The following is a 24,072-nucleotide window of genomic DNA, read 5'->3' on the forward strand; positions in this document are numbered from 1 at the left end:
GCAAAGAGAGTTTAAGAAAAGAAAGCCAAAGGAGCTAGGTCTTGGAGCCTCAGTCCTGTACACAGAGCCAGAAGGTCATTTGTGAGATGCTGTGCACTAGACTAGGAAGATATTTTGCCTACCGAATGTGGAAGAAGAGAGGTGTTTAACACACACAAATATGCAAATCCAGTACTTACTGAATGGAGGCCTAGCACAGCCTACCAGAAAGTACTACAGTGAAAGAAAGGGAAGGTAGGCATTAGTCAGTCAGTCATCTCAAAACAATGACTATCAACAAGACACATGCAAGGACTATTTATGAGGCTAATGGGGCAGGAAACACAAAAATATACAGAATGAAAGCATCAAAAATATGTACCCTTGAGAATAATGTGAGAAAACATCATCTGAAGCAGCCTAAGGCTAATGATTCATAAAAACTGTCTCCAGTGGGGGAACCCACAGAGGTAGCAGTCAAATGCAATCTAGTGCAATTGAAATAGTTCCATTTATTCATCACATAAAAACTCACGAGGCAATAAGAAGTTCAGGCAAGAATCTCAATCACCAACCAACAAGACATTACTCTTATTCGGTATAGGAAGAAGTACAGACCACACAGACTTTTTCTTCTTAATCACAAACAAAGATGACAGTGGCAATAGTCAGAAGTCTGTGTCTATAGTACACTAAAAGCAGACAACATGAAAAGCATCTGGGGCCACCCAAAACCACCATCTCAGCATACTCGGAGAGAAAGCTGTTAGTCATGCAAATATTAGGTCACACCTGATTTGTGTTAAGCAGAATGAAAAACAAAAACAAAACAGCCAATAACCCATTAAAAGATACTTATGATCTATACCATGACAATTTGGGTTTCCTAAATTACAGGTTTTATCTGTAATAAATTGAAAGCCAAGGAAAGAAAATAATAAATTTTTCACTAAAAGAAAAATAAAAGTTACTCTTTCTTTTAGCAGTAACTAACTGATGATATGCCCATATATCTGTATATATATATATACTAATATAACAGCTTTATTGAAATATGATTCACATACCACACAGTTCACTTATTTAGGTATGTAAGGCAGCGGTTTTCAATATATTCACAGATATACAAGCATCACCACATTCAACTTCAGAACATGTTCTTTTTAAGATTTTATTTATTTATTTGATAGTCAGAGATCACAAGTAGGCAGAGAGGAAGGCAGAGAGAGAGGATGAAGCAGGCTCCCCGTGGAGCAGAGAGCCGGATGAGGGGCTCCATCCCAGGACCCTGGGATCATGACCTGAGCCGAAGGCAGAGGCTTTAACCCACTGAGCCACCTGGGCGCCCCAAATGTTGTACTATTTAATTTCAGAGAAAGAACTGAAAAATTCCAGGTTTTTTTTTTCCTACCTCAGTTACTCAGTGGTTAAGGAAAACCTATTCTCTGAATCTGCGCATGATAACACTACTCTGCAGACATGGTGACAATTACAGAAATTGTAACATGGTACTTCAATAAATTCTAGTAAGAATCTAAAAGTATATGTGTTAGCAAACATGTCACTGACTTTTAAAAAAAATCTGGTATTTCATGAAACATGGGGAGACCAAGTAAAGAGGGCTTCCCAGTTACTGATACTCAGTGTTCATGAACATTCAATTGCCAAAAGCAGGAATCAGACCAAAGGTTTGTGACAGCACTATGTGCACACAGCACTTACTAACAAAGCCCATGAGTACCTCTTTGAATTGCAATGATAAAACAAAATGACATCCAAATTATAAAAGGTACCTTGATTGCCTACATACTACCAGAAAACAGCTTTACGTATGAGATTACTTATCTGGGGGAAGTTGTTAAGAAAAAAAATCACTTGGGGGCACCTGGATGGCTCAGTTGGTTAAGTGCGTACCTTCAGCTCAGATCTGGGACCAAGCCCCACACTGGGCTCCATGCTCAGCGGGGAATCTCCTTCTCCCTTTCTCTCTGTCTCTCCCCCTGCTTGTGCTCTTTCTCTAATAAATAATTAAAAACTTAGAAAAAAAAAAAATCACGCTGAAGGGTGTTGAAACAACATGGATTTCTTGTCCCTTGCAGCTAAAGGGAGGGAAACAAGAGCAGGGGACAGGAGAAATCAAGCTCCCAAGTGGCAGACACTATGCTAGGAAATTTATATATATTATTTCATCTTCATATCACCATAAGGTAGACACTGTTACTAGAATTTAGAGATGAAGAAAAGGTTCAGATAAGCTATTTAGCTAGACTTACACAGCTGGAAAAGGACTCCAAAGTCATACTCTTCATTCCAAAGGACCCTCAAGGTCAGCACCCTTAGATAAGAATGCAAAGATTACAAACGGGAGTTGTTTGATCTCCAGTACCCCAACCCTTCCAATCCCATGGGTCTTATCTCTCCTTTCCCTTAAAACATAGCTGACCACATTTTTAAGTTTTTTTTTTTCCTCTCCCAGTAACTGGAACTCCCTCTTTGAAAAAAACTACAAGATCCAAAGAATCACTGAAACCATGTTTTTATTTTTAAACAAACTTTGGTTATCAAATCTACCTGTCAAGGAATGATTCTAATTGTTAGCTTTTTGACTTTGGGAATGTTATTTAATTTTTCTAAGCTTGAGGAGTTCTTCAATTCTAAAATGAAGATTGCACTATTTTCTTCTCATACAGCTATTATAAGTTAAATTGGACAATAATCATAACATTATAGTCCAGGAAGCACACAAATACAGTCAGTAGAAGGTAGCAAATATTAAAACTGGTCATTTATGGAGCACCTGGGTGGCTCAGTGGGTTAAAGCCTCTGCCTTCGGCTCGGGTCATGATCCCAGGGTCCTGCGATAGAGCCCCACATCGGGCTCTCTGATCCGCAGGAAGCCTGCTTGCTCCTCTCTCTGTCTTTGCCTGTCTCTCTGCCTACTTGTGATCTCTGTCTGTCAAATAAATAGATAAATAAATAAAAATCTAAAAGAAAAAAAACCCAACTGGACATTTATACCATTAGTCACAATACAAACAGTCCAGTGTTTGTTCATTCATTCAACAAATATCAACTGAGAGTCCCCTAAATGCCAGGCATTTTTCTAGATGCTAGAATATAGCAGCGAACAAAATGGGCAAAACCCCCGCTTTCACAAAGTGTACTGTATGGCGGAAAGACAAAAACAGAATAAAATACAAATGAATTAGGGCGCCTGGGTGGCTCAGTGGGTTAAGCCGCTGCCTTCGGCTCAGGTCATGATCTCAGGGTCCTGGGATAGAGTCCTGCATCGGGCTCTCTGCTCAGCGGGGAGCCTGCTTCCCTCTCTCTCTCTCTGCCTGCCTCTCTATCTACTTGTGATTTCTCTCTGTCAAATAAATGAATAAAATCTTTAAAAAAAAAAAAAAAAACAAATGAATTGAATACTCCAAGTGAGAAGTACTATGAAGAAAACAGAGCAGGAAGGACAGCGTGAGTGGGGTATTGTAATAGTTCAGTTTGAGCAGGTGAACGGACATTTGAAAAGGGAAGCTTCAAGCGGAGTCCTGGATGAAGTGAAGGAGGGAGCAGCCCGGGAGCAGGGAGGCTGGGGTTCCAGGCGGACTGGACAAGGACAGCCACTGAGGGAGGTATCCGTGCAGTATGCAGGGTAAGAACAATGGGTGCTGTCTATGCGCACGACACTGAAGAAACCTCAGCTCTTCATCAACTGATAGAAACAGGATTCTTGGCTGCTGGGTTTTGAGAGCCACGGGAGAGATGAAAATCCAGACACGGGGCACCTGGGTGGCTCAGTGGGTTAAAGCCTCTGCCTTCGGCTCAGGTCATGATCCCAGGGTCCTGGGATCGAGCCCCGAGTCGGGCTCTCTGCTCGGCAGGGAGCCTGCTTCCTCCTCTCTCTCTCTCTCTGCCTGCCTCTCTGCCTACTTGTGATCTCTGTCAAATAAATAAATAAAATCTTTAAAAAAAAAAAAAATCCAGACACTTATTTCCCAAGGCCAGCACCCTGATGTGGGCTGAACGTGCCCCAAAGAGGGATGCCTTCTTCTGACTGGCCTACCCAGCAAGAGAGACTGCCTTCTGCTAATTTGCATAGGGGTACCATGTAGGCCACCTGCAGCCTCTACAGGATTTCCCTTTCAGTCGAATTTATGGGATAGACAATCACCAAAGCAGTGCTGACTCAGAAAAAGAAACAGACTAATTATGCTGAACTAGATTCTATAATGCCATCCATTAAAAAAGGGGTTAAAATGTGAGATAATCCCAACTTTCATTGTTGCTTTTTATCTGAATGGTGAATAAAAATATTTTTAACCTAATAAATTAAATAAGACCATGTGATTTATAGTGGATCTGCATTCTGAAGCTTCAACCTAAGTACAAGTCCAAACTCCAACATTTTCAGCCAAGTCACATAGCTTACTGTGTAACCTAACTTCAATTTCCTCATTTTTAAGCGAGGATAATGAACACTTCCCTATCTCACCAGCTACTGAAATAAGCTCTAATTAAATGTATTCAGTTTTTCTTATTAAGATAATCAAGTAAAAAAGTAAGGGGTGCCTGGCTCGCTCAGTTGGTAGACCATGTGATTCTAGATCTCTGGGTTGTAAATTTGAGCCCCATGTTGGGTGTACATATTAGTTAAAAACAAAATTTCAAAAAGAAAAGTAAAAAGGTAAATCCAAAGACATCTGACCCTTCAACAACATGGGTTTGAACTGTGTGAGTCCACATATACAAACATATTTTTCTAAATAAGCACCGTATTGTAAATGTATTTTCCTTACACTTTTCTTAATAACATTTTCTTTTCTCTAGCTTCCTTTATTGTAATAATATTGTATATAATACATATAACATATGAAATACACTTTAATCAACTGTTTATGTTACTGGTAAGGCTTCAAGTCAACAATAGGTTATTATTAGTTAAGTTTTGGGGAGTCAAAAGGTACACATGGATTTTCAACTGTGCATGGAGTGGGTGCCCCCTAACCGCATATTTTTCAAGGGTCAACTGCATGAGAAGTAGACGTTTTTATTAGGGAAAAAGACCTTGTGTCTATCAAAAGACTTTAAACTAAAAAGGCTAAAAGAATTCAAATAAATCAATAGCCCAAATTAAAAAAAATAAAATGTTTTGCTGCTGCGGAGTTTCATCTGTTTCTGCTGCTTATAACCCACCCAGAGGGTCACTATGTGCCGTGACAATGACGATGCGATCAGAAGAACAGAGCAGTCCTGCTGACTGAGGATTCCTCATGCGGGCACCCAGTGTCAGACCAACTGGAGTCCCCCCTCGTCTGGGTTAATGCCATCTTATTCTTCTGTCAGGCCTCTACTCTTGGCAAATGCAAGCCCTGTCCTTAGCACAAGAAAGTAGTCCTTTGGTGGCCTATTTGGAGGTCATTAAACTGATTTAAGTGTATCCACCCTCACAAAACTTTTCTGGATCAACCCCGTCAGAAATGCTTTGTTTTGCCCCGAACTCTAAATTACGTTCCCCACACAGCTCAGCTGCCTCACGTCATGGACATTCCTGCACGGTCCCCATCCCCTTGCTAGACTGTAAGCTCCTTGAAAGCAGTCGCTGTCTCCATCTTTCCTCCAAGCACCCCAAGCAAGGGCCACGAAGTCCAAAATATGAACTGGTCATCAAGGCAGCGAAGGGCAGGCACGGCTGCAGATCTGGAGACACTGCGTGTGTGGACTAAAAAGACCAAAGATGGTCGACAGGAAGGAAAAGTGACGGATGATCTGTGGAAGCTGCGACTCCGCATCTCCCTGAGCATCTGGAAGGGAATGCCAAGTAGTTGCCCTTAAGAGGATGAAAAAAGGCTCACGTTCAATCCTCAAAGAAAGACATCTATAATCGCATCGGCATGGTGGGACGTAAGGGGGCTACAAATACCTTGTGAAGATAAGGAAATCATGTAAATTCCCACAGTCTTCTGATCCACAAATATGCCGATTAGTCACCAGGAGGTCAGCAGGTCTTCTACAAAGATCTGTTTGGGACCAGCAGAGGTGTGACACAGCAGAGTGGAGAGCGCCCGCACCAAACTGCCGGGACTCAAATCCTGGCTTCGCCACCTAAAATCTGAACAGAGCCTTGTGGTCTCAGCCAAGCTATTTGACCGCTTTGTGCCCCAACTTACCCATATGTAAGATGGGGATAATAATAGGATCTGCTTCTTAGTGTTATCACGAAAATTAAGTGAGAATGTATGTAAAGTGTTTGGGGAAAAGCGTGGCACACATTAAAGAGGTAGGATTAAAAGTAGGAGTACTATTAATTTACCATCTAAACTGGGACAGTTCTGAAAAGGGCTACTATGAATAATTACATCAAGACTGTTGGAAACTGAGACTGTATCAGGCAAACCAGGACATGTGGTCACCCTGTAAGTCTCAGAAGAAACCACAGGATGTGACCAGGGAGCAGAATTCCCTGCTTCATCTCTTTGTATGGAGACCACCCATAGATACAGGTACCAAATGTTAGCATCCCAATTATATTCTCCTGTTTGCACATATGTTAGACTATGTTTTGTTCTAAATAAGTGGTTTTCATTAATATATTAACCCAATATTGACACAATCCTCTCGAGATTAATAACAACCATCCCACAAACACTGAAGATACAGTGAAGCTATCATATCAGCCAGAGAGATGGTAAGACTCCTTGCCCTCAAGAAGCTAAGCCCCAGTTCCTGCAGGTACTTTCCACTAATAGTTGCCAAAGGCCACTGCTATAAGCAAATACACCAAAGCAGGAAGGTATCTCAAAGAAATATTGGAAAAGATGGATAGATGGAAAAATGAACACAGTAAAGAGAAATACACTATGTTACATGGTACTGCCAAATAGATGTAGACAGTCTAAGAATTTTTTTTTTTAAAGATTTTCCATTTATTTATTTGACAGAGAGAAATCACAAGTAGGCAGAGAGACAGGCAGAGAGAGAGAAGGAAGCAGGCTCCCTGCTGAGCAGAGAGCCCGATGCGAGACTCGATCCCAGGACCCTGAGATCATGACCTGAGCCAAAGGCAGCGGCTTAACCCACTGAGCCACCCAGGCGCCCCAGAATTTTTTTTTTTTTTAATTTGACAGACAGAGATCACAAGTAGGCAGAGAGGCAGGCAGAGAGAGGGGGAAGCAGGCTCTCCACCGAGCAGAGAGCCCGATGTGGGGCTTGATCCCAGGTCCCTGAGATCATAATATGAGCCGAAGGCAGAGGCTTTAACCCACTGAGCCACCCAGGCGCCCCAACGTTCTAGAAAGAAAACAAAACTCGCAGGAAGTATTTGCGGCAAACAGCTTTGTTTGCTCTGCAGTCCCCATTTCCCGTGCTTTGTGCAATTACTGTTCTTGCCGTTGCATTCTGTGCACTCTCAGTCGGAAAAAAACCCCAAAACGCTTCCATTGGGAAGAAAACATAATTCAAGGGAGAAAGAGAGAAAAAGAGGGGAGAAGGAGGGAAAGAATGAATCAATCAGAGAAACTGTTACTTGCATGTGTAAGATTAAAAGCTCAAAGAAAGAGACCTCAGCTTGACAGACAGGCACCGAAATGCTTACAGACGAAGCAATGGGATATCTGAGATTTGCTTCAAAATACTCCGTGTCAGGTGAGTAGGTACAGATACAGATAAAGGCAGATTGGCTCTGTATTTACGATTGTTGAAGCTCAGTGATGAGTACACAGGGGTTAATAATTCACCTAATTTTCGGGACGCCTGGGTGGCTCAGTTGGTTAAGCAGCTGCCTTCGGCTCAGGTCATGATCCCAGCGTCCTGGGATCGAGTCCCATATCGGGCTCCTTGCTCTGCAGGGAGCCTGCTTCTCCCTCTGACTCTGCTTTCCACTCTGTCTGCCTGTGCTCGCTCTCACTCTCTCTCTCTCACAAATAAATAAATAAAATCTTAAAAAAAAAAAAAATAATAATTCACCTAATTTTCTCTGGGTTTAAAATTTTTCATAGGAAAAGGTTATTTTTGATTCAGGTAAAGTATGGTTTGATTCACATAAGTATGGTTATGAAAGCACTTCTCTCTATTCTTCTAGCTATACCTATGCATGGAAAGACATCTGGGATAATGTTCAGCTACTGTTTACGATGCTTATGTCTGGGTGGTGAGATCTGGGATAGCTTCATTACTTTCATACTTGAACTTTTTACATAACTTAAATTCAAAATAATAATGTTGTTTTCCCAAAAATAATGGGCTTATATTTCTTTTTTTAAAGAGTTATTTATTTGAGAGACAGAGAGAGAGAGAGAGAGAGACCATAAGTGGGAGGGGCAGAGGGAGGAAGAGAGAATTTCACACAGACTTTGCAGTGAGCACAGAGCCCAATGTGGGTCTCCACCTCATGACTCCAAGATAATCATGATCTGAGCTGAAACAAAGAGTCAGATGCTTAACCAACTGCACCACCGAGACACCCCTAGAGTGATATTTCTTTTTTCTTTTTTTTAAGATTTTATTTATTTATTTGACAGAGAGAGCACAAGCAAGGGGAGTGGCAGGCAGAGAGAGGGGGAGAAGCAGGCTCCCCACTGAGCAAGGAGCCCGATGTGGGCCCTGCACCCAAGATCCTAGGATCATGACCTGAGCTGAAGGCAGAAGCCCAACCGACTGAGCCACCCAGCTGCTCCTGGAGTGAAATTTCTTAAACAGAAAGGCTAACATCCAATATCACAAAATGTTAACAACAGTTGAATTTGATCGGTGGGAATATGAATGATTATTTTCTGTATTATTTTTAATTAAAAAATAAAGTACTTGTGAAACTTTTCCAACATAAGGTTTCTCAGTCTTGGAACTACTGACATTTTAGCCCAAGTGATTCCTTGTCCTGAGCACTACTGGGTATCTAGCACCATCCCTGGCCTCTCCCTGCTGATACTAGTAGAAATACAACCACCTACTATCGTAACAACTAAAAGTATCTCCAGGTATTATCAACTGTGTCCCTGGAGGTAAAAATCCCCTCTAAGAACCCACTGCCCTAATGCGTATCTTCTCCAAAGCAGTCTCAAGTCTGCAAAATATAAATTCCCCAATCCTTAGGTATATCCTGCATATCTACTACTAATTTTTAACTATCTTTTCTTTTTCTTTTCTACAATTTTCTTTCTTATTCTTAGTTCACTTAATAATACTCTACTTGTAGTTCAGACTACCTCAGGTATATAAACCAATTTTGCTGCTGCCGATTTAATGATTCAATTTAAAAAAAAAAAAATACTGCTTCTGATACTTCCTTTATTCAGTTTCAAAGCCTGAAACTAAAATCTTAAGACTATATATAGTACTACAACCTTCAAGATTATGGGAAAAAGCAATAAACGTTATATAATCCAATCTCCTTAAAATATACTACTCAACCTTTGGTCAAACTAAACAGTCCCAAGGCATGCCCCAAAGCAGAGTAACTCATACAAAGATGAAAGCTCACAGGATAATACAATTGTCATTTAGCCTCTTACAACTCAAATGAGATGTGCAGACCAGCCACGTGAGCATCACCCCAGACCTACTAAATCAGAATCTGCATTTTAACAAGCTCTCCAGGCAATATGTATGCACATCAAGCTTAAGAAGCTGTTTTTGAGGGTGCCTGGATGGCTCAGTGGGTTAAGCCTCTGCCTTTAGCTCAGGTCATGATCTCCGGGTCCTGGGATCCTGGGATAGAGCCACACATCAGCGCTCTGCTCAGCGGGGAGCCTGCTTCCCCCTCCTCTGCCTACTTGTGATATCTCTTTATCTCTCTCAAATAAATAAATAAAATCTTTTTTAAAAACACTGTTTTTGACACAAACTGGCTTGAAGCTGAAGTTTAGTGGGCTATATTCTTAAAATAGAGATTAAGTTTCTTTTATTTTTAGAGATGAAATAAATACTGTACAGTTACAAAACAGCCAAAGGGTAAGAGAAAAATTAATGGAATCCACCTCTATCACCTCCCAAGAAAACTAGCTATAATCTTATGAAACCAATCTCAAAGATGAGACAAACGCCATATTTTAAAATCAAGCTGAGAAAACCAAACAGTTATTTATTATGGATCCTTCCACTTAAGCAAGAAGAATTTAATTAAGTCTCATTGTAAAGACCAAAGCTAGTCTCAATAACATAAAGCTATAGTTCCCAAACCTGGCTGATTATCCTTGAATGTTCATTCTTTAAATAAAGATTTCTGAGATCTACTTCCAGATACGATTCAGGAGGGCTGGGATTCTCTATTTTTTTTTTTTTCCAACTATTTTAGTCATTTCTGATGATTGGTTCTATCTGAAAATCACTGTCTAAAGAGGGTAAAAAAAGATACCACTTTCTCATTACTTTTTAAAATAATGGACATGTTATGTGGCCTGTTTCAAATAACTGATATGTAAAAGACTAAAATAAGGGACTAATCAGTTCTGGGGGCTTCAGATGAAGGGAGATCATGTGTTTTCAAATTATCCACACCACGTGTGTTTTCTAATCTATCCACATTAGAAAATGGTGGTCTAAGTCACCAATCATGAACTTCCCTGGAAGAAACGAGCCATTTCTGAGTGTCTAAAGTTGAACTCAATTTGGAATGGCCACAACTAGCAACCTTCTTTAGCACTACAGTCCACACAGTAGGAGCACAGAAATATTTTTTCAGGGGCTCCTGGATGGCTCAGTGGGTTAATAAGCCTCAGCCTTGGGTTTGGGTCATGATCTCAGGGTCCTGGGACTGAGCCCCGTGTCGGGTGCTCTGCTCAGCAGAAAGCCTGCTTCCCTCCCATCTCTCTGCCTGCCTCTCTGCCTACTTGTGATCTGTCAAATAAATAAATAAAATCTTTTAAAAAGTAAAAGAAATATTTTTTCAATGAACAAATGATGAACGCTGTAAGATTCTATGAAATTTAAGCCAGATAAGCTATACTGCCCTGTGCAAGCAAGATTACAACAAGGCCTCTAGAAAGGTTTAGATTTCAAAAGGAGGAAAAGAAACAGAAGAGGAGGGAGTGGAAGAGAAAGAAGAGGAGGAAGAAGAAAAAATAGAAGAAGAATTTTTCCAAGACAAGTATTTTAGTGGCAACCTAATGGCCTGTTCCATGAATCCATCCGTTCTTTTCATCTCCCTGTTAACATCATCTCCCTAACTTAATGTCATCTACGCTCGAGCCTCATGACTAGTTCTTCCCGCATCTGCTCCTGAACCCCTCACTTCATTCCTGACATAGCATCAAGAGTAATGTTTTTTTTTTTTAAGATTTATTTTTATTTTTATTTATTTATTTGACAGAGAGAGATGACAAGCAGGCAGAGAGGCAGGCAGAGAGAGAGGAGGAACCAGGCTCCCTGCCGAGCAGAGAGCCCCATGCGGGGCTCGATCCCAGGACCCTGGGATCATGACCCGAGCAGAAGGCAGCGGCTTAACCCACTGAGCCACCCAGGCGCCCCGAGAGTAATGTTTTTAAAGGTCTTTGAGATAGATCCAGTGAGTCAAATAAGAAATGAGTTCAGAAGTCAGACCTCCTCCAGATACAACACTGGGGTTCCAAAACAGCAGCAACAGCATAGGTCTTGGTCTGTTCAAGCTGCTCTAACAAAATAGCCACAGACTAGGTAGCGATTAACACAGAAACTGACTTCTCCCAGTTCTGGAGGCAAGAAGTCTGAGATCAGACTGGCAGCACATTCAGGCAGGGGCTCTCTTCTGGCTCACAGACTTGTGCCCTCACATGGTGCCCAATGGTTCAAAACAAGCTCTCGGGAGCTTTTTATAAGACACTAATCCCATGAGGTTCCACCCTCCTAACTTAAAACACGCCCCAAAGGCCCTACCTAGTAAGACCATTACCTCTGGAAGTTTGGATTTCAATACATGAAACTGGGGGGAACACAAACATTCAGACTGCAACCGCTTCCTTAACCAGACATCCTTAACCAAGGTCTTCCAGGGGTATGACCTTGGCAGTAATTCTAGATCTTCTGATTCCCTTGGTTCCTGCCTGCTTTTTAAACCATTAAACCAATATTTCCATCAGTGCTCTGAGGTACTTGACAACCTTCCAATAAATTCCTTTTCTGCTTAACTTGGCTGGAGTTAGGGGCTATAATTCTCAACCAAGAACCTTCCCTGGAACAATGCCATGTCTCCCCTCCCCACACCCATTCCCTTTTAAAGACCTGCCACTCACTGAGTTTTGCCTTCCCCAAATGGGTATAATTAAAAAGCAAAAATTCTAAATACCATTTACATTACCAAACATGCCAGTACACTATACACTCCTGCACAGGGTCACCCTGGCATGTACTGTAGTCTCAGCTGGTAATGCTCATCCTCAAAATACCAGTGTGTCTAGTTCTACCATCTCACTCTTGTCTCTGGCCAAATTGCCTTATTAGAGAAGACTTCTCTGACCAGTCTATATAAAACAGAAAGACCCTTCCTTATAGTACATTATTTTTCTTCAAAGTTATTATCACCATCTGATACATCATACATTTGCTTATTTATATATATTCTATGTTCAGTCACAACATAAACTCCACAAGGGTAGGGACTTTTGTTTTTCCACTTCCCTATCTCCAGTGCCTGCAACAGAGTCTGGCACCTAAGAGCTGTTCAACAAACTCTTGTGGAAGAAATTACTAAGCAAATTTTACTTTTTTTTTTTTAAACTAATTTATTTATTTGAGGGAGAGAGAGAGCATGAGCGGGAAGGAAAGAGGGAGAGAGAATCTCAAGCCAACTCTGCCCTGAGCACAGAGTCTGATGCTGGGATGGAGCTCATAACATTGAGATCATGACCTAAGCTGAAAGCAAGAGTTGTATGTTTAGCTGACTGTGCCACCGAGGTTCCCCTAGCTTTTATTTTTATAAAAATTTATTTTAGGAGGGGCGCCTGGGTGGCTCAGTGGGTTGAGCCGCTGCCTTCGGCTCGGGTCATGATCTCGGGGTCCTGGAATTGAGCCCCGCGTCGGGCTCTCTGCTCAGCGGGGAGCCTGCTTCATTCTATCTCTCTCTCTGCCTGCCTTGCCGTCTGCTTGTGATCTCTCTCTGTCAAATAAATAAATAAAATCTTTAAAAAAAATTTATTTTAGGGGTGCCTGGGTGGCTCAGTGGGTTAAGCCTCTGCCTTTGGCTCAGGTCGTGATCCCAGGGTTCTGGGATTGAGCCCCGTGTCAGGCTCTCTGCTCAGCAGGGAGCCTGCTTCCTCCTCTCTCTCTGCCTGCCTCTCTGCCTACTTGTGATCTCTGTCTGTCAAATAAATAAATAAATAAAATCTTTTTAAAAAGTTTATTTTAAAAACTACACTTATTGTGGCTAGCACTGGGTAATGTACATAATTCTCCAATCACCATGCTATACACCTGAAACTAATAAATGCTGTATGTCAACTATACTTCAATAACAAAAACTTAAAAAATAAAAAATAAATGGATATTGGGCTGCCCGCGTGGCTCAGTCATTTAAGCATCATACCTCTTTTCTTTTTTAAGGCTTTTCTGTTTTTCTTTTGCAGAGAGAGAGAGAGAGAGCAGAAGCAGGGAGAGTGTCAAGCAGAGCAAGAAGCAGATGCCCCGCCAAGCAAGGAGCGCAAGTCAGGACTCGATCCCAAGACCCCGGGATCATGACCTGAGCTGAAGGCAGACCCTTAACCAACTGAGCCACCCAGACATCCTGCATCTGACTCTTGGTTTTGGCTCAGGTCATGATCTCATGGGTTGTGAAATCAAGCCCTGTGGAGGGCTCAATGCTCAGCACAGAGTGTGCTTAAGTTTCTCTCTCTCCCTCTCCCTCTCCTCTCGCTTGCACACACTCTCTTTCAAAATAAATAAATAAATAGGGGCGCCTGGGTGGCTCAGTGGGTTAAGCTTCTGCCTTCGGCTCAGGTCATGATCTCGGCGTCCTGGGATGGGGCCCCACATCAGGCTTTCTGCTCGGCGGGGAGCCTGCTTCCTCCTTTCTCTCTGCCTGCCTCTCTGCCTACTCGTGATCTCTCTCTCTCTCTCTGTGTCAAATAAATAAATAAATAAAATCTTTAAAAAAATAAATGGATCTATAAACATGCATTAATTACTTTCACACACACACACACACACACACACACACACAGGTTGTGATAGAAGTATGTGTCTCCTAGATCTCCCTTCAAAGAAGGACATGGTGTCCTGTTTGCTGGGAATGCTGCCACCCCTTCAGGGATCATGCAGAGCTGCCTTTCCCAAGGTCATGCTCCCCCCAAAGCGGCCTCCATCCAGTGACTGATGGAGAGAAGGGTATAATGATACAGCCATTTCAGCCCAACTACTCCAGGACAACTCTGAAAGGCCACTTCGGCTCTAGGCTCTCTAGAGAGTCAGCTTGGACGGTTGTTCAGAACAGAGCTGTACCTCAACTTCTGCCAGATTCTGTCTCTTTCCCATCCCTCCCACAGGTACTAAACACAACAGCACTTCTCAACATCCTATACCCTAAACTCGACCTCAAATTCTGCTTCCAGAAGACCCTGACCTGGAGCATGCTTGTTAAAACTAAGAAACAAACAAACCAATAAACTTCATCCTTATAAAGTGGAAAACTAACATCTCTGTAACAGATCATCCTATGATACGCCTTTTCTCCTGCAGAAATGGTTACATAATGAGAGTCCTCTATTTTTAACTAGGCCTACGGCTAACCAGTAAAATCCATTCTTCCATGCCTCCAGGTGTGGCCATATAACTAAGTTATGGCCAGTGAGATCTGAGCTGAAGTGATGTGCATTTCCAGAACTTGTCTTTAGAGGAGTTAATGTGCCCTTTTCCCTCTGACCTTCCCCTTTTTTTGCAAGGAAACGTGGACGTAATACTGAGTATCTCGGACCATGCACATGTGGGCAATAACCTGTAACAGCGCAACCAAATACAAGGAGCCCAGACCCCCGTGGAGACACCACACCAGCCTCACACTTCCCAAACTTGATTATGACCTGAGAAAATACCAAAACCTCTACAGCTTGGTGACAGCTCCCACTGCTGTCTGTGCTCTGGCTGCCTCTGTCCCCAACCCTGTGCTCTCCCTCGCCAGGTCAGCATCTGCAGGTCTCCCGATGGAGACCGCCCGCAGACCGCCAGGACATCTGGCCATTTACACATCCTTCCTCATGAGCGGTGGTCCTCAAGGGTTAGGGTTAGGAGGACAAAGGCTCTACCTTTTCATTCTGCCCTTGATTGTGACACCTGTTAGGAATAAGCTCCAGAACTCCCCTGCAGAGCTGAGCCGAAGCCTCCTTGAGGTTTTGCTTGATCCTTGCTATATCCTTGTCGGCCTCTAGCCTTTTTCTCTCTTCCCAGACCCACTTCTTCACTCCCTAGCAAGTTTCCCTGAAACTCTTCCTAGTAAGTCACTTCCCTGTGAAATCCCATCTGATGTTCTGTTTCTGGGGCCCCAAACCTGAGACAGTAGTCATTGTGGATATATCCAGTGAGTATCATGCCATTCCCCAGGGTTCATCACAGTTAACACCTGTACACCTTGCCAAACCTTGTCCTCTGCAAAATCAAATATACTGTGACTCTTTTAAATAAAAATGGAATTATAAGGTAAACCATGCACCTCACCTTTTTCACTTAAAATGGTTCATGGACCTGTGGAATTTAAGAAACAAAACAGAGGAGCATAGGGGAAGGGAGGGAAAAACAAAATAAGATGAAATCAGAGAGACAAAGCATAAGAGACTCTTAACTATAGGAAACAAACTGAGGGTTGTTGGAGGGGAGGTGGGTGGGGTAACTGGGTGACGTGCATTAAGGAGGGCATGAGATGTAATAAGCACTAAGTGTTATATGCGACTAATGAATCATTAAACTCTACCTCTGAAAGTAGTAATACACTGTATGTTAATTGATTAAAAAAAACAAAACGATTCATATTCCATGGTTATAGGATATATATATATATATATATACACACTTCAATATTTTTCAGGTATATGGCTGCCTATAACTTAAAGTCCAAATAAACACCAAAAACAGTTTTGATATCAAAAATATTTTGATATTAAAAACATTTTGAGCCAGCACCTGGGTGGCTCTGTCAGAGAAGCATGTGACTCCTGATCTTGGGATCATGCGTTCGAGCCCCACATTGGGTATAGAAATTTTATTTATTTATTTATTAAAGGAGAGCAGTGAAGAAGAAATTTATAAAAACGAGAAACTTCATTGACTCATACCTAGAGTTCTGTTCATCAACAAGAAAAAAGATTATATACACATCGACTTCTAGGAACACCAAAAAGAAGCAAGGCAGAATTTACTAAAAATAGATAAATTAGGGACAGGCAGGCAGCTCAGTTGGTTGAGCATCTGAATCTTGGTTTTGGTTAGGGTTGTGGGATCAAGACCTGAGTCAGGCTCTGTGCTCAGTACTAAGTCTGCTTGGGATTTCTCTTCCTCTCCCTCTGTGCACCCCCCACTCATACAATCTCTCCCTCAAATAAATAAATAAATCTTTTTAAACAATAGGTAAATTATATCTTCTTTACCCTACATCTTTAAACTCCTGGAAGGGGTTAAAGGTCTAAAGAAAATTAATATATTTTATGTGTATATATAACTTTCAGTACATTAACACCAAAACATATAACTCTAAATATATTTAAGATATACATAAAACTCATGTAAAAAATTAGGATGTTCTTCTTTAGAGTCTTGTGATTTAAGGAGGCAGGCAGAAGATAAAGGAGAATTAAATGACGTGTTTGTGTATTATTAGTCTAATGCTATTTGAAGTTTGGTGTTTCCAAGGAATATCCTTTCGTTAATGACAAAATATATTTGGGGGGGATGCTGGGTGGCTCGGTTGGTTGACTGACTGCCTTCGGTTCAGGTCAGGACCCTGGAGTCGCAGGATCGAGTCCCACATCAGGCTCCCTGCTCGGCAGGAGTCTGCTTCTCCCGCAGACCTCTCTCCTCTCATGCTCTCTCTCAAGTGAATAAATAAAATCTTTAAAAAATATATATGTGTGTATATTTTGGATATTTAAAAAGGATATGTTGCTCGAATTATGCCTATATTTCAAGGAAGAAGAGTTTATTTACAGATGTTTCATGAGTCTCCAAGAATTAAAATAACAGTCAACAAGCAATAGAAAATTTCTGTATTTCAATACCACCATTATTTAAGATTATCAACACACTTAGAACATAATTGAAAACATAACAGTAGGGGCGCTTGGGTGGCTCAGTCAGCTGAGGCTCTGACTCTTGACTTCAGCTCAGGTCATCATCTCGGGGTCTGAGATCGAGCCTGCATGGGGCTCCACACTCAGCACGGAGTCTGCTTGAGATCCTCTCCTTCTGCCCCTTCCCCTGTGTGCGTATGCTGTCTCTCTCTAAAATAAATAAATAAGGGGCACCTGGGGGTTCAGTCATTAAGCGTCTGCCTTCGGCTCAGGTCATGGCCCCAGGGTCCTAGGGTTGAGCCCCGCATCAGACTCCCTGCTCGGTGGGGAGCCTGCTTCTCTCTCTCCCACTCCCCCTGCTTGTGTTCCCTCTCTCGCTGTGTCTTTCTCTGTCAAATAAGTAAATAAAATCTTTTTTAAAATAAATAAATAAAATAAATCTTAAAAAAAAAAAAAAGAAAATGTAATCTTAAAAACGATCTCTTACTGGATTACAAGTGTAAAAGAGATTTAATAAAGCAATGTAACATTCATTTTCCACAAACTGACGATACTGGTGCATTAAATCAAACAGAAGCCTTTAAAAGACAAACTCCTATGAATGACAAAATTGTTTTATATTCATTTGGAACTGTTCAATGTTAACATATCAAAAACTCTGGTGGGCCAATAATCTGTAACGTAATTTAAGAATGTTAAAATGAGGCATGTAGAGAGATGCACTTGCACTGCTGGTAAATTAAGAAACAGAGGAGGGTCAGATGTGAGACAGAACTTCTATGGTGGTGTTTTTCCTATTTGTGCACTGCAAAGGGAAATCTCCAATCTAGTTATTAAACTTTCAGTCTGTCAGAGGTAATAGCTATTATGCCGAAAGCAATTACACAGGCTAGCACTGGAGATCTGAGGGTTTTGTTGTTGTTTTAGCAGAAGGAAGATAATTCCTGGGTTTGTGTGTATGTGCACTTATCTCTTAATCAGCAAGTACATCCACGATATCAAAACTCTCGCTCCTTTTTCCATTTCTGCTTGATTGGCAAAATCACAGATTAAAGAAATCAACAACATTACCCTAGATAAGTGTGCCCCCATGTTGCTTGCATTTGATGTAAACATTTTTAGACAATTTTTAAAGATTTTATTTATTTATTTATTTGACAGAGAGGGAGAGAGCGCCAGAGAGTATAAGCAGGGGGAGCGGCAGAGGGAAAAGGAGAAGCAGGCTTCCAGCTGAGCAGGGGGCCCAATGTGGGGCTCAATCCCAGGACCCTGGGATCATGACCTGAGGTGAAGGCAGTTCCTTAACTGACTGAGCCACCCAGGCATCCCTTAGACAATTTTTAATAACAGATTTACTTGTAGGGGATTTTCTTGAGATGCAGAGAAGTGGCTGCATTTCCATGAGGGTTCTTTCTGATATTGCTAGCTATATTTTTAACATCCTTTAAGAATATATATAAAAACGTGGGAGAAAATATATATGCAGATACTCCCCCAAATTAAACTAACCATGATGTCATTCCTACAGAATTATAAAAAGAATCACTTTTTTTTCCCTCTCTGAACAAGTATGTACCTTTTATTTGAATAAAACATAAGAATTTTCAGTTACCCTGGACCTAAACATTGAAATGGTCTGGAGTAGTACCACCCATGAGAAAATTATGTGCCTGTCAGGTAGAAGTGTTAAATTTATATTAATCACTGATATAATAAATGAACTTTTTGTTGTTGTTTATGTCTATTCTAACTATCTCATTAGAATGGTATCAATGGTTTAAAACTGGTCTCTGCTAACCCTTGTGAAGTTCTATAAAAAACAAAAGTAAAGTTCCTGACTGCTTGGTAAGAGGCCAAATCCTAACCACTAAACCACCAGGGAGCATCCTGACTGCTCTGTGGTGATTGCTAAGTATTCTAATGTGAGATGGGGGCAGGGGGAGGTAAAATACTCGTGGAATAAAATTCACCATTTTAACGATTTTTAAGCATATCTACAGGTCAGTGGCATTAAGTACATTCACACTGCTGTACAATCATCACCACCCATGTCCAGGATTTTTCATCTTCCCAAACTGTAACTCTGTACCCAATCTATTCCCCCTTTTGAGACCCTGGAAATCACTGTTTTACTTGCTGTCGCTATGAATGTGGCTACTCTAGCTGCCTCAAATAAGTGGAAGCAGACAATATGTGTCCTTTTGTGTCTGGCTTATTTCACTTAAGTTAATGTCTCCACAGTTCATCCTTGTAACGTGCCAGAATTTCACTCCTTTTACAGTCGAACAATATTACATTGTGTGTGTGTGTGTATTTATACATAGATACATATATATAAAACACGTTTTGTCCACCCATTCATCCAAGGGTGGACATTTGGATTGTTTCCCATTTTGGCTATCGTGAGTAATGCTACTAACATGAGTATGCGTACACATATGTGCTCAAGTCCCTGCTTTCCATTCCTTTGGGTATATACTCAGAAGCAGAACTAGGTGTTGGGTAATGTAGTAGTTCTCAGTTTAAGTCTGTGGGGAACCACCACACTCTAATGTAAGATTTGTGCATTGTATAGGTCTGAAAGGTATCTCTTGTCTCTTGCACACTGACTCCATGAACCTTAAAACTGCAACTTGTAACAAATGTCAGAAGTGGTCCAGGATTTCACAGCTGGAGGGGAGACAAGTGTAATAATAGCAGCTATCAGTTATTGACGGTTTACTAAATGCCAGCTTCTGCGCTATGAGCTTTATATACAAGGATGAAAATACAGCCAAGAAATCAAAAGTACCATCTTTTCCTATATGCATTTCTCAGTGTTAAGGTTGTCACAAAACAAAGAGAAACAAGTCAGTTGGTTAAACAGTTTAGATTTTCTCCTGAGGATTTTTCAGACCTCAAAAATATGTACTGTGACTTTCTAAGAAAGGATATGTGAAGCCATTATTCAAGCTGTTTGGCTTTTGTTGAAGATCACGTTGCAGGAATGATCTGATCGAGGTCAAGGGCAGCACTATTAGCACTGGGGACCAGACTGCTCTTTGCGGTGGGAAGCTGCTGTGTGCACTGTAAATCATTCAACAGCATCCCTGTCCTCTACACACTAGATGCTCCAAGTACATTCCCCAACTTATGACAATCAAAAATGTCTCCAGACATTGCCAAATATCCCCTAGGAGGCAAAAATCACCCACAGTTGAAGATTACTGGTCTGTTACTATCTCACTAAATTCACTAACCACTTCCCCACTTAAATAGAAGCCATTGAACAAATTTCCTTGCTGTCCCCTCCCAGCTCAAACCTTTGTTTTCCTCCTTTCTTCTTCATCTACAAAACAGCAGCTGCCCCCTCAGCCTCTCCTGTGCACTGGATTCCATTCCCACTCACCTCATACCAGAACCTGTCCGGCAATTACCCACTGGATAATATGTCTAATTTCTCCTTGAGCCTCCAAACATGCTCATTTTTTTTCTTTCCTAAACAAAACAAACAAACCCAAACCCTTTCTCAACCCTCTTAAGTTTATCCCTCTCCTCTATACAACTAAATTTTCATAAGAGTCCATCTTGTACTTAGGGCCTCTACTTTTCTTCACCTCACATTGATTTTTCCGCCCAATAAAATCTGGGTCTACAGCCATTTCTCTATTCTCTCAAAGACCAAGACCTCCCATTTGCCCAGTTAGGTGGTTCCCCCAGGGTTTGGTCATTACCTGCCATCACCTATGGTTGACAATATTTTGAATAAACTTTTTCCTTTTTGTTTGTTTTATTGTGGACTTTGGTTTTTGTGTTTTGTTTATTATTATTATTATTTTTTATTAACTTCTGAAGAAAATCTGTGCCCTGGGGAGAAGCCTATGTCTTGAATTATGTGACACACTCTCCCGGTTGTCTTCTCACCTCATTGGTAGTGTTCTCTATTTCCCTGTGTCTTCTGTCACCCCAAAATGTAAGCAGTCCTTGGGGGGTGACTTTCAGTACTCCTATAAATGATTTCCATCACTCCAAAAATGCCTAGGAATTCTCTGTTTATCTCTGACCCCATTATATTCTGAGTTCCAAAGTAAGATCTGTTAAGAGCAAGATAGCAGAATTTGGGGGGGGGGATCAGAATTTGTTTATTACAATAAACAATAATAACTACCACCAAAAAAATACCTTATGCACACCAGACACTGAAGAAAGCACTTTACAAACTAATTTAACGTACTCAACAACTCTATGAAGTAAGCCTCACTATTTCAACATTATAAATGAAGTTACAATCTCAGAGGAGTTCGGTAGTTCTCTTATAGCTAGCAAATCCTAAGTATCAGATCATAACTGGTTTTCACTTCAGAGCCAATTTTCTTAACCAAGTGCTACTGTTTCATCTTATCTTTTACATTTCTCCTCAAAGTTTAATTCTCTTAGATCTTCCTGATTTTCACAAACTTACAGGATCATTTAAGGTCAAAACTGTAAGCTGTGTACACTCTTGGCCTCTGTATTAAAGAAGATATTTTTCCAAGAATTCTAGGACTAAAAGAGAGTCATCATTATATAGTTCATCTCCAAGCCTGTAGGCAGAATTGTATCTAAACCATTCCAGACAGATGGGTATCTTCTATTTTTAATGACATCTAGGAAAGGAGATTCTCGCCTACTAAATTTAGATTGTGAGCCAAAGGCAGGAAGCATGTCTAATTTTATGCTCCATATAGCTACACCTTCATATACAGCTGGTAATATGCATCCTACCAGGATTATTACCGTAAGTAGAAATGGACACTTAGAAAATACAATGAAAAAAATAAAGCTGGTCACTAAGGAGAGATTCCAATGGGCTCTTCAGGCAGACAAGAGGACAAAATCATTCTAATCTAAAGTACAAAAGACTTGACATCATATTCTTCCGTATGTATTAAAATCCATCTGGCGGAAGTAACTGGAAAAACAACAGAATCTCTAGTATGAGGTACACGCATCACCTGGGTGTAACTACTTTCAAAGAGTTAACTCCAAATCTTAGGGAGAAAAGTCTTGAATGCATCTGAAGTTACTGGCATTTTGAGGTTTACAGTTCTACTCTTGCCATCACTTCCTCTAGGCTCTAGGCTTTGGAATCCAAACACGTCACCACCACCCCCAAAAGATTTCTAATTCTGCCTGTCAGATCGTCTTTGCCAGCTCTCAACACATTAAATGAAAAACAAACAAAAAATTCACAAATGCTGCAAAATGAAGTTTCTAGCAGTATACTTTACAGAAATTCTTTGCACTATTTGTTACAACATAAAGCTAAAATTGCTTTAAGATAATTATCTCGAAGAAGCTACCAACTAGAGCTGACACAAATGTTTAATTGGCCCTTTGTGAAATGCTTTCCCGAATGAACCAGCTGAGCATCCATCTTCACAAAGTTAGGAGGGCTTTAGTATTACTTCAAATAACATAACCTCTTGGGTCAAATCACACTGCAAAATTACATCTGTTTTTAAATGATTAAAGGAAATTGCAGAGTGGATAATCACATGAGTATAACTTCTGACCTCCATTATCACATTAAAATCTAGCACAGACTAGCAATAAATGAAAGCTGATAAAGCCAGGGAAATGTTTGTATAAAATTACCATAGTACCGTTGGTACACTTCTAAAAACCCAGGTCATGGCTCAATTATTTTTTAAAACAGATATTCATCAAAAACAGCAAATGACAAGTATAAGATGAAAATACTGACCTAAACCAATCTGGCAAAACCACCAAACACTTTTTTGAAAGTAATTCATGTTGTTTCCCAAAAGAGAGCATCTACTATCTAGGCAACAAGGGAGGCCATTTATGGCCAAAACAGTTCTATGGGTTTGGTGAAGAATTTGACAATGAACTGGAACTAAAGGGACAGTTTCTACTTTGTCACCTTCTAGTTTTACAATCATTGTTTTCTTTTTTTTAAGATTTTATTTATTTATCTGACACAGAGAGAGAGAGATCACAAGTGAGCAGAGAGGCAGGCAAACAGAGTGGGGAGTGGGGGAAGCAGGCTCCCTTCTGAGCCGAGAGCCCGATGCAGGGCTCGATCCCAGGACCCTGAGATCATGACCTGAGCTAAAGGCAGAGGCTTTAATCCACTGAGCCACCCAGGTACCCCTACAATCGTTTTAACCTGCCTAAGTATAAACCTGTTACAAGAATAAAATACACATTTCAAACTAACAATCACTTTCAAGTTTATACCAAGATGTCATACCTCCCAAAATTTAGCCTAAACAACAAAAATATTACCCTGTGTTTGGCTATACAGTAGCTACCACATAAGTCCCAAGTTTTACTTGGTGTCTGCTGGAGACTCATGCAATATTTTTTCTCAACTGTTTCTCAGTCATCACCCAATCTGGAGGTGGTTAATTACTTTATGATTCCAATTCATATTTTATCACAAAATAATCTCTTATTAGTCATTAGAGTAAGCCATTCATAACACACAGGATTTTTAAATAACAGCTTAGTTGAGATACAACTCACATGCCATAAAGTGTATAACCTCTTTCAAGTGTGTACCTCAGGGGCACCTGAGTGGCTCAGTTGGTTAAGCACCTGCCTTCAGTTCAGCTCATGATCCCAAAGTCCTGGAACTGAGTCCCGTGTCAGCTCCCTCAGGCTCCCTCCTCATCACTGGGCTCCCTGCTCAGCTGGGAGTCTGTTTCTCCTTCTCTTTCTCCTATGCCCCTCCCCACTAGCTTGTGCTCTCTCTCTCTCACTTGCTCTAAGTAAATAAGCTTAATAATCTTAAAAAAAAAAAAAAAAAGTGTGTAACTCAGGGGTTTTTAGTATGTTCCCAAAAATTCTACATCAATCACCACTATCTAATTCCAGAACATTTTCATCACCCCAAAAAGAAATCTCATATCCATCCAGTCACTCCCCATTTCCGCCT

At 41.0% G+C, this 24,072-nt stretch overlaps 1 protein-coding gene across 8 annotated transcripts in view; it reads right to left on the reverse strand.

Moving 5' to 3' along the window:
* The window catches only part of SCAI (suppressor of cancer cell invasion), a 134,238-nt gene that overhangs the window by 73,732 nt on the left and 36,434 nt on the right, over positions 1–24,072 (reverse strand). Inside the window, exon 2 of one of the 8 annotated variants that reach the window (XM_045082386.1) lies at positions 15,586–15,612. The exons of 6 other annotated variants lie outside the window; for them this stretch is intronic. The gene's annotated coding sequence lies outside the window, so the exon portion shown is untranslated. Of the gene's footprint in view, positions 1–2,252; positions 2,314–15,585; positions 15,613–24,072 lie in introns of those variants that run through there. One more of the 8 variants, XM_045082387.1, reaches the window with a different exon arrangement.

Source organism: Mustela putorius, unplaced genomic scaffold (assembly GCF_011764305.1).
Source record: "Mustela putorius furo isolate JIRA1106 unplaced genomic scaffold, ASM1176430v1.1 tig00000596_pilon_pilon_pilon, whole genome shotgun sequence".
Classification (NCBI taxonomy): Eukaryota; Metazoa; Chordata; class Mammalia; order Carnivora; family Mustelidae; genus Mustela; species Mustela putorius.